This window comes from Magnolia sinica, chromosome 15 (assembly GCF_029962835.1).
Source record: "Magnolia sinica isolate HGM2019 chromosome 15, MsV1, whole genome shotgun sequence".
Lineage (NCBI taxonomy): Eukaryota > Viridiplantae > Streptophyta > Magnoliopsida > Magnoliales > Magnoliaceae > Magnolia > Magnolia sinica.
Window position 1 is genome coordinate 42856843 of NC_080587.1, and position 17287 is coordinate 42874129.

At 40.1% G+C, this 17287-nt stretch overlaps 1 protein-coding gene across 2 annotated transcripts in view; it reads right to left on the minus strand.

The window, feature by feature from the left end:
• Positions 1-628: 628 nt before the first annotated feature.
• The window catches only part of LOC131227153 (uncharacterized), a 44086-nt gene continuing 27427 nt past the window's right edge, over positions 629-17287 (minus strand). Inside the window, exon 4 of one of the 2 annotated variants that reach the window (XM_058222877.1) lies at positions 629-928. The gene's annotated coding sequence lies outside the window, so the exon portion shown is untranslated. Of the gene's footprint in view, positions 929-960; positions 1284-17287 lie in introns of those variants that run through there. The other variant, XM_058222878.1, reaches the window with a different exon arrangement.

Below are 17287 nucleotides of genomic sequence, written 5' to 3' on the forward strand. Positions count from 1 at the left end.
ATTTCAATAGCAATTTTCCCCACGCAAAGATCCTTATCGCCATCTGTAAGAAATTTCCGAGTCTCCCAACTCTGACAGATTTTCAAGACGACCGCTCAAAGCTCGTCAATAAATTCAACCGAAAGAAGTTTAAAGACATAGGGCAAAAAAAAAAAAAAAAGAATGGGTCGATTTGCACCTGACAGCAGACTTAATAGAACAGGTCCAAAATTCCCCCCACACACCCCTCCAAAAAAAAAAAAATGCAATCCTATGGGAGAAGACGTTTGACAACAGGTCCAATGCATGACTTTTGACTCTACAGTGCACACTAACATTCAACCAAATCATGGCCATCCAGACACTGGCCAAGCAAACAAGTGGTCGCCAAAGTTCGCCGGTGATCAGAACCTGTAAATCATCTAACAAATCTCCCAAGCTGAAATCAGGCTGGGCTCGAGATTCACGGTGGTCCTCATTACAACAGACTGGGCTCGACCCTGTATGCTTAGGCTTGATACAGGTTCAGGCCAGTTTCCAGTCCAGTTTCATCTTGCAGACTGGGCTTGGATCAATTCTCATCCGGCCCATCAGATCAATAGCCTTTCACAAGAAAGTAAAGCTCCCATGGGCGCATCCAAATTGACAATTTAGTGAAAATGGTATCCCCACTGCAATGGGAACTCTAATTAACACAAAAGGAAGAGCGATCAACAAATGTATTTTGTAAGGATTACAAGCCCCACCATGATGGAATCTGTGGCCCCTATTTCAGTAGCCAAATGAAGGCCCTCCTATTCCACTCTCAACTACCATAAAATGTACTAAACCAAGAGTCAACAAGGAATGATGTAAAGTCCTAAATTTCCATTCCACCTACTCTGCGGGTGATGTCATGGTGTTTCAAAATTTCCACACGTCCATGGAACCATCAGGTGGTAACGAAGCCCTGTCATCACGTGGAGATCAATGAGAAGAAGAAAGGTATTCTTTGGATATGCAAAATCTGGGAGGTAGATCGGATTATCTTCAAGAACCAAAAACAAATGCACCAGACAGCATGTGTGCATGAACCAACAAGAATAATGTTCGTGGGTGATCCCCACAGAGACAGATCCTTATCGTAAAATCCTCCAGCCCATTTTGGCAGGTGGGCCGCACATGTATGTACAAAGAAATAGATGGTTAGAAGTGATAACCAATGGCTGACATTTAATATGCATATGTGAAGACACATGTTGTGGCACCACATGCTGTGCACTTGTCTTCAGTGTTTGAAGATGGGGCTTTCAGAACTAGCATTCCTGATCAAATGCTGCGGTGAGATTAATTAAAATGTAGATTGTAGACCAATGAAGCAAAAGAGGCTACAATCCTTAATCTTTGCAGTAGCCAAAGACAAATAGCATGATAAAGGTCAGGGAAAATTGCCATAAAGTCATTTGTTTGGAAACATTTTGTACTTCCATATTTCAAAAATGTCCTTCAAAACAAATGCACACAAAACAAAGTGTTGGTAGAAAGTACTTGAATAAAACTCCTCATAATAATATCTTCTTGTTCTTCTTATTTTTTTGGGTGCCCTTTAGTTTGCTAAAAGTAGTGGCTGCAGTGGGGCTAATATCTGCTTACACTTTCTCAACTTCATAAAGGTAGTAGACACTTAACCAGGGATTTTCTCAATGTCATATGTCAGTTCTCTGTATAGTGTATTTGATAGGTGCGAGCCGATTCTTTGTGGCGCCCACCCGAATGGTTGTACAGCCATTTTTCATATCAACAAAATTACAGGTGGTGAGCTCCCACATTTACTTAAATATAAAAATAAAAATAAAAATAAAAGTCGAGTTCTTCCCCAGGTTTGATAGTCATCATCCAAGTTCTAGATCATCTTCTCAATTCTTAAGTTCTAGTTTCTGATCTTTACTTTTTTTTAACTTATTATTTTAAATCTTTGTTGTGGATTCCCAAACCCAAGATCATAGTTGGAATTGGCGTCTGTTCTATTTACAAACATTGGATGTGGTAATTTTTGGAAAATAATACTCCTGCTGAGAGTCCTCGTTTTCCACCAGCCACCTGAGATCACAGCAAAATCTAACCTGTCCCATCAGGACCTTCAGGTGTGGGGAAAGAATTGCATGCCTACTGTGGCTTTTGGCTTTCCCAGGTCATAAGGTTTTGTTCTGGTTTTGCTCAAGGTTACCTACAGCATGGGTCACTCCAGCATGCAGAACAGGAATGGGTAGACGCTATGTTACTTCTAAAGGTACATGGTAGGCTAGGGGTAGGATCATGCTGGTCCCTCCAATACATACACTAGATATATGAAATATAGTTCTATATATGAATTCATATTGTGATTTATACATGAACTGATGAATAATAGTTGAGATAAAATTATAGAACAATGATTTCAAATTGGTAAAAATAGCAATCTGGATTGCAAATGATCCATAATCTGCATCAAGTGATTCAGAATGGAAAACATAGGGAGGTTGGTAATTTAGGTAACATTGGTTCGCTTGAATCTGAGAGATCGACCGAAAATGGAGAAACAAGTTTAGAAAGAAGGGTTTTTTTTTTTTTAATTAATTTATGAATGGCTTGATTTTATTCAAGGAAAAACAAGATACAATACCCAAAGATATATAACTACCCTTCAGAGAACCAAAACCAGCAAAAGCTAGAATTGGCTGAAAATGGCTCATTCCCATAGCTACGGTCCTTGCAAGTGATATGTGATCATTAATCCCCTTAGATGGACACAGACTTTGGTATCTGCCCTAGAAGTTGCTGAAAGTTGAATGTGGGAAGAGGCAGTAATCAAATAGATTATGTCAGATACTATCTCAATTTCTTTAGCAAGCCTCCATGGATATTGGTGATCCTTGATCCATTTAATTGCATTCCACGGATAATGGTGATCCTCAATCCATTTGATTACATGCCGTGGATATTGGTGATCCTTGATCCATTTGATTGCATTTGGGAAATTCACGATCCCGCATCCCCCAGCCTTCTCTATCACCATGATTTTGCGATCTTCCAGATTTATGTCAATATGTCACTCTTTGACATATTATCCTGTGCTTAGATACCACCTCATAACATCGAAGAAGGATCTCAAGGGCTTAAGCATTTGTGGAAGGCCTGTCTCCGAACAACAGTATGTCATCCACAACTTGGGAATTAGTGCAGGGAGATGGGATGTTGCCCAGAAACATACACTGGATGATGCTCGAAGCAACTACTCTCTCTAGTAGCTAAGGGCCTCACACACAATCGTGACAGCAAAGGTGACATGGCATCGCCCAGGCAAACACTCCGGGAACTCCTAAAGAAATTGAAGGGTGATCCATTGATCAAGATGGAGAACCAAGCTGACGAAACACACTCTAATCCATCTCCTCCCTCCTTGGCTGAATCCCATTCTGCCCATCATATAGCACGGAAGAACCAACTGAGCAATCGTGAAATCCTTTCCTTTCCTTCAATTCGTCAACTATTTGTGAGCCATAAAAGGTCTGTCAACAACATTTCTCCTGTGGTGAAGGGGCTTTGTGAGGGGAATATGATGCTATATGAAGCTTTCCTGTATCCTCAAATCCAAGACTCTGGCTATGATTTTGTACATGCACCTTATCAGGATGATCAATCTGTAATACCTAATCTTATTAGCATCATTCTTATTTGGCGCTCTCACTGGAAGACAGGTGATTTAGCTCGACCACACTGAGTTGGGCCCTCACCTTGGTCCGAGTAAAGTCGCGCATTTGGGATTGTGGACTTTAACGAAAGGACAAGGGTTGTATGGAAGGGTGTTGGCCTATTGGTGATAAAAAGGCCCGAGTGTTCTGATGAATTGAGAATGATGGCATCCCGTACACACGCATATATGTTGTTCCCATACTTGAGATCATGAAATTGCATTTCATTTTGCGGTTATCTCTAGTTGTAATTGTTATTCTTGAGAAAATGTTGTAATTTGGCTAAATATTGTAAATTGCTATAATTGGAGGACCTGCTAATGTTAGTCACCTGCTATATTTGGACATCTTGCTAATTTTAGTACACCTGCCATTTCTGTCAGTTGCTACTTTTGGAAAACCTGCCATTTTTGGACAACTACCATTTTAGGAAAACTAGTTATTTTTGGAAAGTATGTATTATCAGAATCTGGCATAAATTTTCCTCACTGGGCTTCACAGCTCACCCTTGTTGGGATTTAAAATTCAATTTCAGGATTTAAAGTGGAGGAGAACGATAAATCAGGAGAGCAAGTGGAGCAGCATTCTAGAAATTATTTTTGTTTAGCTAGTGTGGTTTCCTTTTGGGTTGAGATTATTGTAAAGGAACATTATTAGATGAGTGATTGTGTACCATGTTAGTCATGAATCATGATGAATATTTGTTTGTTATTATTTGTAAAGTGCATGCATTGTGGAATGTTATGGTGTGGCTTAATGTAATGATTTGTGGCTTATGGTTTACTTATTTATGAGTCATGTCCTGGGATGCAATATCGGGGTTTGGCCAACCCAGGTGCCAGATTTTAGGACGTGACATTAAAACTCCATCCAACCATCCTGTAAATCCTTATCCTTCCCTGCTACATCCTCATGTTTGTTATTATTTGTGAAGTGTATGCGTTGTGGGATGTTATGGTGTGGCTTGATGTAATGATTTGTGGTTTATAGTTTACTTACATCTTATATATGAGTCATGTCTTGGAATGCGGGATTGGGGTTTGGCCAACACAGGTGCCAGATTTTAGGACGTAACATTAAACCTCCATCCAACCATCCTGTAAATCCTTATCCTCCTTCCCTCCATCCAACCATCCTGTAAATCCTTATCCTCCTTCTCTCCCCCCAAAAAAAAGAAAAAAAAGAAAAAAAAAGTGCACTCGCAATCACTGGAACTTTCATTCCTGAAGCTCTTTTTGTCACCACTCCATTTGAACACTATTGATTAAGCATTAATCGAAATATGCACATGTTCATCCTCTACATGCGAGTCAATTCTTAAACTGCTAATATTTTTCCTTCACTTCCTGACTCACATTCTGCGACCCCAATATCATTTGGGAACCATGTCATGAGAGTAGACTTCTCTTGTTGCTCCTTTTTTGGTCCCATAATTGATTGTCAATTCGAGGTTCTTTATCTCCTAAATCCCTTTCGCTATCTTAGTGTTGCTTTTCTTGGAACTACTCTAGTTTGACGATGTCTCTTTTGCTTCAATTCAGTTGAAAATAATGATGAAGTTGGCTTCTTTTGCCTTTAATGCTCTAGCACCTTTGCCATCATCTGAAGCTTCAATTAAACCCATAGGGATGCCGAATTAGAAAGATATCTATTATGGATGACCGCAATGTCTCCCAAGATACCAGAGCCAACCATAGTGTGCCATTATGGCCATTACATAATGGTAACAATGGTAACCATTATGCGTTACTGGGCCATAGCAACAACAGCGGCCCCAATAATGATCTGTTACAAGGTCGATGCAAGTTTTCTTTAGGGGGTAAAAAAAAAAAAAAAAAGTGGTAACAGTCATTATGGTCACCGTTACAGTTATAGAATACCTCAGAGCCAACTGAACCTTCGTTGACTCACCTTGGCTGCACTTGAAGAACTAGTGTCAGGGAGTTATCTATCAAGGTCAACTAAATTGCACCTAGAATTGTTGGAATAAATAGTAACCCTTTGACTTTTGCAATAGAAAATTGGGTTCTCCACCACTCGAGAGGGGGAAGTGGGAATATAGAGGCACTCCTTGACTTTGTTGACCTCTTAACATGATCGATTTTTAGCCAATCTGAGGACTAACTCAAGGAAGAAGAGATTGAGGTTAGCATGTACAAAACTCCTGAGTTGCACGCTGGATCTCCCTATAGAATTTGTCATCATGGCTAACAAAGGGCACAATTTGGAATTATAGTTCTCCCAAGGATACTTTTTTGGTATGAAAGGGTTTGTGAAAATCGCAGTATTGACCGCTACAAATTGAGAACTGTTGTCTAAAGCTCGTGATTTAGAATGATGGAAACTATCCTATGATGCAAGATGAGAGATCAATTACATATTAATTTCAGCAATCAACATGTAAAATCAAGCATATTCACATAATAGATTCAGAAATTTAGATTTATAACACGAAGATCTTACGTTATCACATACGCGATGCACGAAAATGGAAACTAATTCAAGAGTGGCCCACTTGGAAGTACGGACTTTCAATCTAGCGTGGGTAATACAACAACCACATGAATAGACAATGATGCAAGCAAAATTCTTTTGAAGAAGAGAAAGATGAATTATCCACATTGGGGAATCCACCACCAAACAACCCTCTACCCTTCTAAAATTCAATAGGAATTGAGGATTTCTCACAAACCATAAAACACAAGAAGGAAAATTCTTTCACACAAGAGAGCTTCTCTCTTCTTCTACTCCACTCAGGTTGGACGTCCACAACCCCCTCCCCCCGTGCTTTTATAATTAAAAATTTGGAATAATTACAACTATGCTACTCACTTAAGTAAAATGGCCCATCATCCAGAATAAGAAAACTAAAACACTTATTCTCAATCTCATCCATCAAATAAATTCTAAAAATAAAAAAATAAAAAAAAACATGAAGCAAGATCAGAGTCTAAGGGGCCCAGATTTGGAAGATCTCTTAGCCTGATGGCCTGATCGACAAGATCCAACGGTCGGATCGACACGAAATAAAAATCATACAACTAAAATGGTCTCCTAAGCAACCCACATGCATCATCCCAATGTGAGGTTTTCCTAATGCACGTCCAATGCATGTGGGGTTTTCAAAATGGCCCGGCAAGCCCCATATGGAACTCGTCTCTCATCCACAAAGAAAGTCGCGCTGATGTGGGTGGTTGCCTCCATCTCTAGTACACCAGAGTAGGTCCTTTGATGTCCTCATCAGTTCTCTCTGGCTAAGAAGAATTCACCACTAGTGAAATAAAGCTGTGATAACACTCGAGGACATCGGAATCAATGCGTTGGACCTTTGCCTCTGTAATCCAGGTGTTGTCAAACTCTAGCCTATTCTTCCACTTCACGGGGTATTTCTGATATCCTCCATAGCGGGTAAAGACCGCTTGGTGGTCCAGAACATCCTTGATTTCTTCTTTCCGACCAGGTAGTGATGGAAGAGAAGGCAATGGGTGAGAAGTAAAGTCAAGTAAAGGCCATGGGCTGGGGATGGGGTCAGGAACACTATCATCTGAAATATGATAAAGGTTTACAGGAGGGCTAGAAGATGGATGTGTGGGTCCGTCACAAAGCACAAGGTCCTCCATGTTGAATGTTACACTAATGCCCATGTCTGATGGAAGATCCACCACATACGCATTAGAGCCCATTCTTGTCAAAATTTTATATGGACATGCACTACAAGCATACAATTTCCTTACGGTTCCCTGTGGGAATCATTCGGGCCTAATGCAGACGATGACGTGGTCACCCACCTGAAACTCCTTAAACCTATGATGTGAATCTACAAAGATTTTATAACATTGATTATTAGCATTAATGCGCTTCTTGATCTCACTATGCAAGTCACAAATATGTCGTGCAAATGCTTCTGCGGACTCAGATGGTTTATGTGAAACAGACATGGGTATGAGATCTATAGTCGTTCTAGGCTTGTAACCAAATACTATCTCAAATGGACTCATTCCTGTGGACCTATTGATGAAATTATTGTATGCAAACTCAGCTAACCTCCGTCTGACCATCAGTCTAATGATGGTATGCCGAAGAAAACTGCAACTTAGTTCCCATCATGTGCCATAGATTTTTTCAAAAATAACTCATAAACCGCACATCTCGATCTAACACAAAGAATATCTTAGCCACATTAGTGGCATCAGATGTTTTAGAACATGGGAGAAAGTGAGCCATTTTTGAAAAACAGTCCACAACTACAAAAATGGAATCGTACTTTTTAATCGTCTTAGGGAGCCTAAGCACGAAATTCATGCTAATATCAACCCATGGGGCATGGGGGCCTGGCAAAAGTGTATATAAACCACTGTTCTGCTTCCTCTGTTTTGCTAGTTAACAAATCATACATTGCCCTATAATGTTAGCCACATCCAATGTTGTCATATCACATATGCGATCGTGTGCGATCGCATAATCACATTTTTTTTCGAAAAATTTGAAAAATCAGAAAAATAGGGGGAAATAAGAAAAAAAAATGAAAAAAATATAAGTAGGGAAAACTTTCCTAAGTTAATAGATAAATAATTTTATATGTTTAAAATACATTTGAGTAAAATTAAACAATGAATTAAACATTAAGTCATCAACATTCAACAATATAGTTAATAAATATCGATCAACACACTTAGTAAGTAAACAAAATGAAGAAGATATTTATTTATTATTGATCTATTATAACGAAATAATACTAAATGGTAAATGCTACTATATACATTGATCTATTTGCCATTGTAGCATTTGATCACCAGCACCATCGTCATCATCCAAGTCATCTCCTTCTTCCACATACACTTCTTTTTCTTTTATTTCTTCATCACCTGTATGTACTAATACTTCATCAACATCCAACGGTGGATCTTCAGCCTAATCATCCCATCATCTCCTTCTCCTCCTATCTCCTCAATCTCTTCCACAAGTTAACTCCTACCACTTGCCCCCCATATCATTCACCTTCGAGTGGAAGTAGAAGTACATTCTTTAGATGTCGATCCGTATGCGGTATCTTCAACTTGTGCCCATGTCAGGTCCTCTCCAGCAAATACCGGGTCCTCTGTCTCTACGAGCCACTCGTTATTTACATCCATCTCATCTAAGCAGATAGGGTCAAAGAAACCAGGCTTTTATTTTCTAGTCTAGAATCGTTCTCACAATTTTTTATTATATTGGATGAAGACCAAGTCGTTGAGTTTCTTTTGCTCATCATATGCTTGTAATCATGCTCTCTATAGTTAAAATGGTCAATGATATTATTTATCGCTCTCCATCACATCATATATGTAACCCATTGAAGGCTTCTCATCCCCATCCACCAATCGCAACACAATGACTAAGGGCTCGGATGCTTTTAGCGCCTTTACCACTTAAGTCCAAAAATTTTGCGAAAGGATTGTTTAGTGAACCAGTTTCCCTTCATCCTTCGACCAGGCTCACTTGTAAAATCAGCCGACACTACAAAGCTTCTATGTTTTAATTTTTTTACATGTAATATTTGTAGTGTTAAGAAGGCTGTAATGAAACGGGTGACTGTTGGATGTAGCAAATTACCCCCAATGTGTTTTCTCATCCGATTGAGAAGAAGGGCGCGTTTGTACATAAAGGCTGTGATTCTTTTAGCCCTTGCAATCACATTTAAAATAACCTACCTATATCTTCTAACATCATATCAACACAATGGGCCGCACAGGGGGTCCAAAATAAACGGTGCCTCTTCTCCATAAGAAGACAATTGGCAACTACATATGAGGCTGCGTTGTCTGTAATTACTTGGATACGTATTCATCAGCTACATTATCTAGTAAATTAAACAAGTACTATCCAGTATGCGAATGACCTAATGCATCCACAGACTTCAAGAACATTGTCCTAGTTGGACAATTTACCAAAAAGTTAATAAGAGAGAGACTAAATCTATCGATCCATCCATCGGTCATGAGTGAACACCCATACGTTTTCCATAATTCCTTATATTTGGCTATAAAGGATCATGTATAATTAACTTCGGCTTTGAGGCACGTCTCCCTTATTTCATGAAATAAGGTTTAAGCCCAAGTCCAAATTGACTTATAGCCTCAACCATAACTTTGAATCTTCTCGATTTAACTACGTTGAAAGCAATAACGATTTAGTAAAACCATTTAATAATATGTTGAACAGTGGTTTTCCTTCTTTTTTTTTCTTTTTTTTTTTTGTTTATACCGGTTTTCTAAAGTTGTTTGAACCGACCCTTTGTCCCAACCCCTTTAGTCAACCACATCCTCAGAGTGTGGTCTACACCATCTATCGGTCGGCCCATGCCCTCGGGCTCTTTTCGAGTCCATTAGTGGTGGTCTAGACCGACCTGTCTAAGTAGGGGGAATAGGACTAGCTGCATCTACATCAACTATGTTTATATCTTCGTACAAATCTTGTTTCATATATTCCTCGTAACGTATGGCACTATCACATCTCTCTCTATTGTTTATCCATATACTCCATGATCTCCCTTTGGATTTTTCGAGTAATTTTATTGCATGCTTTTGCATTTGACCCCGGTAAATGTGCAAGTTGTTGCTTGTGCCACGCAATGCCACTGAAACCCATGTACCCATATAACTCACATATTATGTGTCTTATCCGTAGCACTACGATAGTGCCCATACTTCCAACCCGGTTCATTCGACTCGGGTTTCAAAAAGGAGGATTGGGAAGAAGCACGAAGTGGTGTGTGTACTAATTCTTCTTGTTATAACTTGTAAGTTGTAAACTACTAAAAACTAAAAAGTAAAGTAAAGAGTTAAGACTAAAGAGATGGGAAAGGGAGAGTGAGAAATATTGAAATAGATATTAAAGGGGGAGAGAGAGAGAGAGAGAGAGAGAGAGAGAGAGAGAGAGAGTTACACTTACACTAGTAGTAGTAGAAAGGGAGAGAGAGAGAGAGAGAGAGAGAGAGAGAGAGAGAGAGAGAGAGAGAGTTACACTTACACTAGTAGTAGTAGAAAGGGAGAGAAGAAAAGGAGAGAGACAGAGTTAGAGTTACACTTGTAGTAGAAGAGGGGAGAGAGAGAAAGAGAGTTACACAATTAAAAAAACACACATTACACAATCTAAAATTCGGAAATGTATTCTTGACTTCTTGTCTTGACTCTTGAATGTTGTAGACTTGTAGTTGTAGTCTTGTTGCTCTTGTAGAATGTAAATTCTTGCCTTTGAACTCTTACTTGATTCTTGAAAGTTAAATCTTATGAATCTTCTTGTAACTTGTAAGTTGTAACAAACTAAAAAAAAAAAGGTTATGAATCTCTTGACTCTTGAATGTAAAGAGAGAGAGAGAGAGAGAGAGAGAGAGAGAGAGAGTGTGTGTGTGATTACGAATCAATATTATGTAACTAGAGAATGAATATAATAAATAAGAGAATGTAGAAAATGAAATGAATGAGAATTATGAGATATAGAAAATGAAATTATATCTAGAAACTAGAAAGAGAGAGATGTAGGAAATGAAATGTGAGACTTGACTTGGAATTCAATTTCGATGTATTCTTGCTTCTACTTTCTTGAATCTTGATTGAAACTGGAAAGAAAGATGGAGCTTGGGCCTCGGAGGCTTCGAATTTGAGAGTTGAAAGATGGAGAATGTAATTATGCAAGAGAGAATGAGATATTCGAGACTTTGAAAGTGTATGTGATACAGGACAATTAACCACTTGCTCTAAAAGTTTCAACTGATAGAGCATGGCGAATTAATCCCTTTATCTCATAGCCCAGGCCCCATATCGCATGAGCTATGACCTCGACCGAACCACCCCCCCCCCCAATGGGGCCCACATCACATTGGTACTGCCTCACACGGGTGGGGGCCGCCCACCCCGAGTGTGTCTCCGCATCCCACAGGCTACCCCACTCGAGCCCGGTGTAAAAATGCCCCTACATTAGTATGAGAGTAGAGATAGTTTATGTGCATGTAAAATGCAAATAGGAGGGTATGAATGCCTTTTTATAGAGAAAAAAGGCTGAATTTTGAAAAAAAAAAAAATATATTCAAGTAGTCAGATTTTTTGTTGTTGGCCTGTGCGCGATCTCATACATCGCATATGCAATCGCATATTGTCGCACGAGTGGCATATGCGATCGCATATCGCATGTGCCACTATTACATATGTGATTTTCACTCCAATGTGTGCATATGCAAATGTGTGATCACACATGACAACACTGGGCACATCATGCTTAAGACTTGGCCAATAAAAGCACTCCTCTAAAAAGGCAATAGTCTTGTCACACCCAAAATGACTAGCTATCCCTCTGATATGAAGCTCTTAAACAAGAAAGTCAAGAAAGGACGTACGGGGTATACACAATCTATCACCTCTAAACAAAAACTCACTAACCAAAACAAATTCACTGCTACGCATATATTGACCATCTAACAACGATACGTACACCTCTCCAAAATCTTGGTAACTAGGATTATCTTCCTTTAAACGCTCAAACCCGGTGACTTCGATGCTCATGGAGTGGATAACGCAACTCTTCGACTCAATGCATTGGCAGGTTTATTCTCGACCCCGACATTGTGCTTCAACACAAAAGTGTACTCTTGGAGAAATTAGACCCACTTGGCATGCTTTGGGTTTAACTTCTTTTATGAGTTGAGATAACGCAAAGCCTCATGATCAAAGAATAAGACAAACTCATGCGATAATAGATAATGTCGCCAATGGCGCAAGGACTAGACTACCACATAAAATTCCTTATCATAGGTAGAATACTTTTGTTCTGCTTCATTCAATTTTTCGCTAAAGAAAGCAATAGCATGCCCTTTCTGACTAAGCATTCACCTATACCTACACCAGACACATCGCAAGCGACCTCAAAAACCTTGGAAAAATCTAGAAGTCGCATGACAGGAGCTTCAGTCATCTTGACCTTAATCTCCTTGAACATCCTGGAGGCTGCTTTAATCCATTGGAACTCTCCCCTTTTAATGCAATTGGTAATGGGAGCCATGATGGAACTAAACCCTCTAATGAACCGTCTCTATAAATGAGGATGTCAAAGTACACGATTAGAAACTTCCCCATGAAGGGTCTCAACACCTGGCTCATCACCCGCATAAAGGTACTTGGGGCATTAGTTAGCCCAAAATCATGACTAGCCACTCGTACAGCCCATCCTTCATCTTGAAGGCCGTTTTCTACTCATCACTTGAGCGAATAGGAATCTGATGATACCCACTCTTAAGGTCTATTTTGGAGAAGATTGTGGCATTGCCCATCGTGTCCAACATATCATCAAAACACAGTATAGGAAACCAGTACTTCACAGTAATCTTGTTGATGGCCCTGCAATCCACACACATGCCACGTGCCATCCTTCTTAGGTGTTAGAAGGGAGAGCACGGCACATGGACTCCTGCTCTCTTGAATGAATCATTTCTGAAGAAGCTCATCAACTTGCTTCTTAAGTTCTGCATGCTCCCTGGGGTTCATGTTGTAATGATGAATGTTTGGGAGAGTCGACCCAGGGATAAGATCAATGGCATGCTGAATGTCCCTTATAGCTAGAAGTTCATCTAGGAGGTCGCCAGGAAAGACATCACTAAACTCATCCATCACCAAAATCACCTCACTAGGCAACTCTACACCAACTTGGGGGGTAGCTTCTCCAGTCACGAGGGCATATACCTCTGAATCCTCCTTAGTCTCTCTTTCAAATTCTTTTACATTAGTGATATGAAGAAACTTAGGTCTAGACCTCCTCGAAGTTCCAAGATCACCCTTCTTGGTGGTTTCCTTCTTTCTCAGTATGCTCTTGGGTGGAAGAGGACTCAATCTAATTTTCTTGTCCTCAAACATAAATGTACAAATATTCGAGCTACCGAATATTGAAACATCCAAGTGAAATAACCAAGGCCTACCCAAGAGGATGTGGCCGACATCCATGGGAACCACATTGCACCACAGCAAATCCTTATATGACCCAAACTGGATGGGGATACAACATCGCTGTGAGACCGGAATGAACTCATCAACCAACAACACTCTATAGGGCTGAGGGTGAAACTCGGCTTTCAAGCCCAGTCGACTCACAGTGCTAGTAGAGACCACGTTGGCACAACTGCCACTATCCACGATCACTTTACAATTCTTTTCTCCACACTTGGCATAAATGTAAAAGATCATGTTCCTACGCCAATCATCATTTTCTTTAGCTTGGGTAAAGGCACATCTGACTACTGCGAGAGTGGGACTCCTGACATCAGACTCCTCATCACTAGCACCTATCAGGCTCATGTTCCTCTACGTCGCAATTGTTCTTGTCATCCTCATCTGCCTTATCTATCATAAGAGCTTTACCTCTTTCTTTGTTTAGGCATTCCTTTGCAAGGTAACCATAACCATTGCAACTAATACACCGCATGTGCTCACTTCACTTTAAACTAGCGCTAACTAGACCCTTACCATTAACATCTTTGTTATAGGTGGGAGCACCAGTTGCGGCTTTGGTCTGGCTCCCAAGGTTAGGTTTGGCTCCATGAGGAGCAACACTACCACTAGAATCACAACACCCAAACCGCTTCATGGTCGGTTGCACTAGGTATCATTCAAGCTTCTCTACCCTAAGGTAGGCCTCCTCTAGTATACTAACATCATGAGGGAAGAGCTCACACCTAATCTCAGGACACAAGCACGTCTTAAAAAGAGACTGGGTCACAACAGGGGACTCATCGGCATCACATCGCATCATGTACTCCTTGCCTCAAAGACTGCCATTGGTCCAAAAGGCGATCACGGTAGGAGAGCGAGACTTATTTTTTCTTTAAGTTCTTTCATCTCAACCCATGATGTAATGGGTTCATCTCCACACCACTTTGCCTTTTGTTCTGTATTGGTCCTGGTCCAGAACAACTTGCCTTGACCCATCAACTTCATCTTAGCAAACCTCGCTCGATGGAGATCTGACATATCATGCCACTCAAAGAAGTGGTCCATGTCAACTAACCAGTCAAGGAAATGCTTCGAGTTCAAGCGACCATCAAAACTAGGAGCATCGACTTTGGTGCTCTTCACAACCCCCTTCCTCAGGGTCATAACGATCCAGTGACTCTCTATGGGGCACGTGAGCACGTAGTCCTACATAACCTACTCCTTGACCAAAGTTCCTATTACGACCCCTAACGGGTTCTACCATAACTGGACCCTGCTCAACTGGGTCCTCATCCATTGCCTCTCCTGTCGAGACTGGTGGTCTTCCCCGGTGATGGGGGTACGATGAGAGGTAGCCTCTAGCCGTGTGATACGTTAGTTGATGGTAATCAATTGTGCGGCAGTGGTCTTATTGTGCATCTCAATGGTCGTCAAACGGTGGTTAATCTTTTCGAAAGCCTCAGTAATCTAATCCAAATTCATGGTGGAGAATAGACCAAAACCACAACATGTTCGCGTTTGCATACACTAAACAACCCTAATAAGAGACAACCTATCTGAATGTGTAATATATGATGAGTGCAGTGCACCAAAAAATTTCGATTTGACGGCACTCATCATATATTACATATAATTAAAAAAATGCTTTTATAATTAAAAACTCGAAATAATTACATATATGCCACTCACTTAAGTGAAATGGCCCATCATTCAAAAGAAGAAAACTAAAACACTTATTATCAATCTCATCCATCAAATAAATCCTAAAAAAATAAAAAGCAAGATCAGAGTCCAAGGGGCTCAAATCTAGAAGATATGGTGGCCTGATGGCCTGATCGACAAGATCTAACGATCTGATCGACACGAAATAAAAATCATGTGACTAAAAAGGTCTCCTAAGCAGCCCACATGCATCATCTTAAAGTGGGGTCTTCCTGATGCACATCCAATGTATATGGGATCTTCAAAATAACCCGACAGGCCCCATTTGGAACTCATCTCCCATCCACAAAGAAAGATGCGTTGATGTGGATGGTCGCCTCCGTCTCTGGTACACACATGTAGGTCCTCTGATGTTCCCATCAACTCAGTTAGATTGCCTTAAGGACCTGGTCTACCAACACTACAAGAAACATATATAACCCATCTCATAGTTGCATGTACCGATCATCTATCTATGGAATTTATCAATAGATATCCTTGGTAATACGTCCATAGCCAAGGATTTCAAATGTGAAAATATCTCTTACTGACAGGTATTTAAATAGACTTATGCCCTCTGAAACATGTGGAAAATGTGTCTAGCAATGAGCCACCTCACCAAAAGATTTCTCACCCGTTTATTTCTCATAGATGTGATTGTCCACATGTCACCTAGTGGACCAAGCTAGATAGGATCGACACCACTAGCATTGCCACTCCAACCGAGGTCTTTGCCATGTAACCCTCGTTCTTCTCTGACATTGGAGGGGCAGTTGTATAGGACGGCCTAATCCAACCCTAAATGAATGCGAAATTTAAAAGTGGCAGATTTATGCAAGCATTAACAATAAAAATTCAACATTATACATCATGAAACAAGGAAGTAAAGAAAATTCAGCAATGATCACGGCCATCCATCACAAACACGTTATATTGAACCTCATCTCGCAATGGATCTGTCCGATGATCTAGGTGGATTTTCTAATCCGAGAAATAGGAATTTTCTATATTGGGAAATCTGAAAATTTTAGAAAAATAGATGGTTCTTTGATTATATTTCAAATATATAGGGCCTTGGGTGAAGGGATTTGAAAAAGATCAAAATATGTATATGTGGGGATCAAAATCTTCTAAGATCTAATGATTTGGAATAAGAAAAAAAGAGACTGTCTTCTAGATCTAGAGAATTTAGAAAAAAATAAATAAATAAATGAAGAAAAGAGGTTTAAAGAAGAGAATACTTTGAGAAAAGAAGAGAAGAAAATGGAAAATGACTTCCCTGGGCCTCACGCCCTCTTCCAATCAGTGGAAGTCGAAGACGAAATCGTCCAGCCTTAAAGAAGCAAAAGCTCTCTTTTTAATAAACATAGCATAGCATCACCCCTAATAAAAAAAACTTATAAAAAAAATTTTTAAAAAAAAGATTTGCACAAAAAATTGTTCACGCACAGTCTCAAAACTCAAATAAAATGTGTATAAAATAAACTCAAATCCAAGATGCCTGATGAGCCCCGATGATAGGGCAATGAAGGTGGGACGCAACAATCCAACGATCCGATCACACCATCCTCACAATCCAACGGTCCAAATATCTCATCCAAGTAACTTACACACGTCATGGACACATGTATGGTCTTCAACCTCTAGAGACCCGACCTGTACCCGTCATCTAACCACATTGACACAGGTCACGCACGCCTCCTGCGTTAATATACTTTGAATGGTCCAATGTCCGCATCAAGCTAGGACAGAACCAAGGTCATATGTCGAATTCCTAAGAATGTTGACCTGAGGGATAGGGATAGAGATCCAAGCTGTGGGAATCTCACTACTTTCTCTACGAGACGTTTTGAGGTCTTCACCACATAAGTTTGGACAGAGGTTTGCTAGGAAGAATTTGTCGAAGCTAGGAATTTTGGACTTTAAGAAGTTGGTCTTCCTATT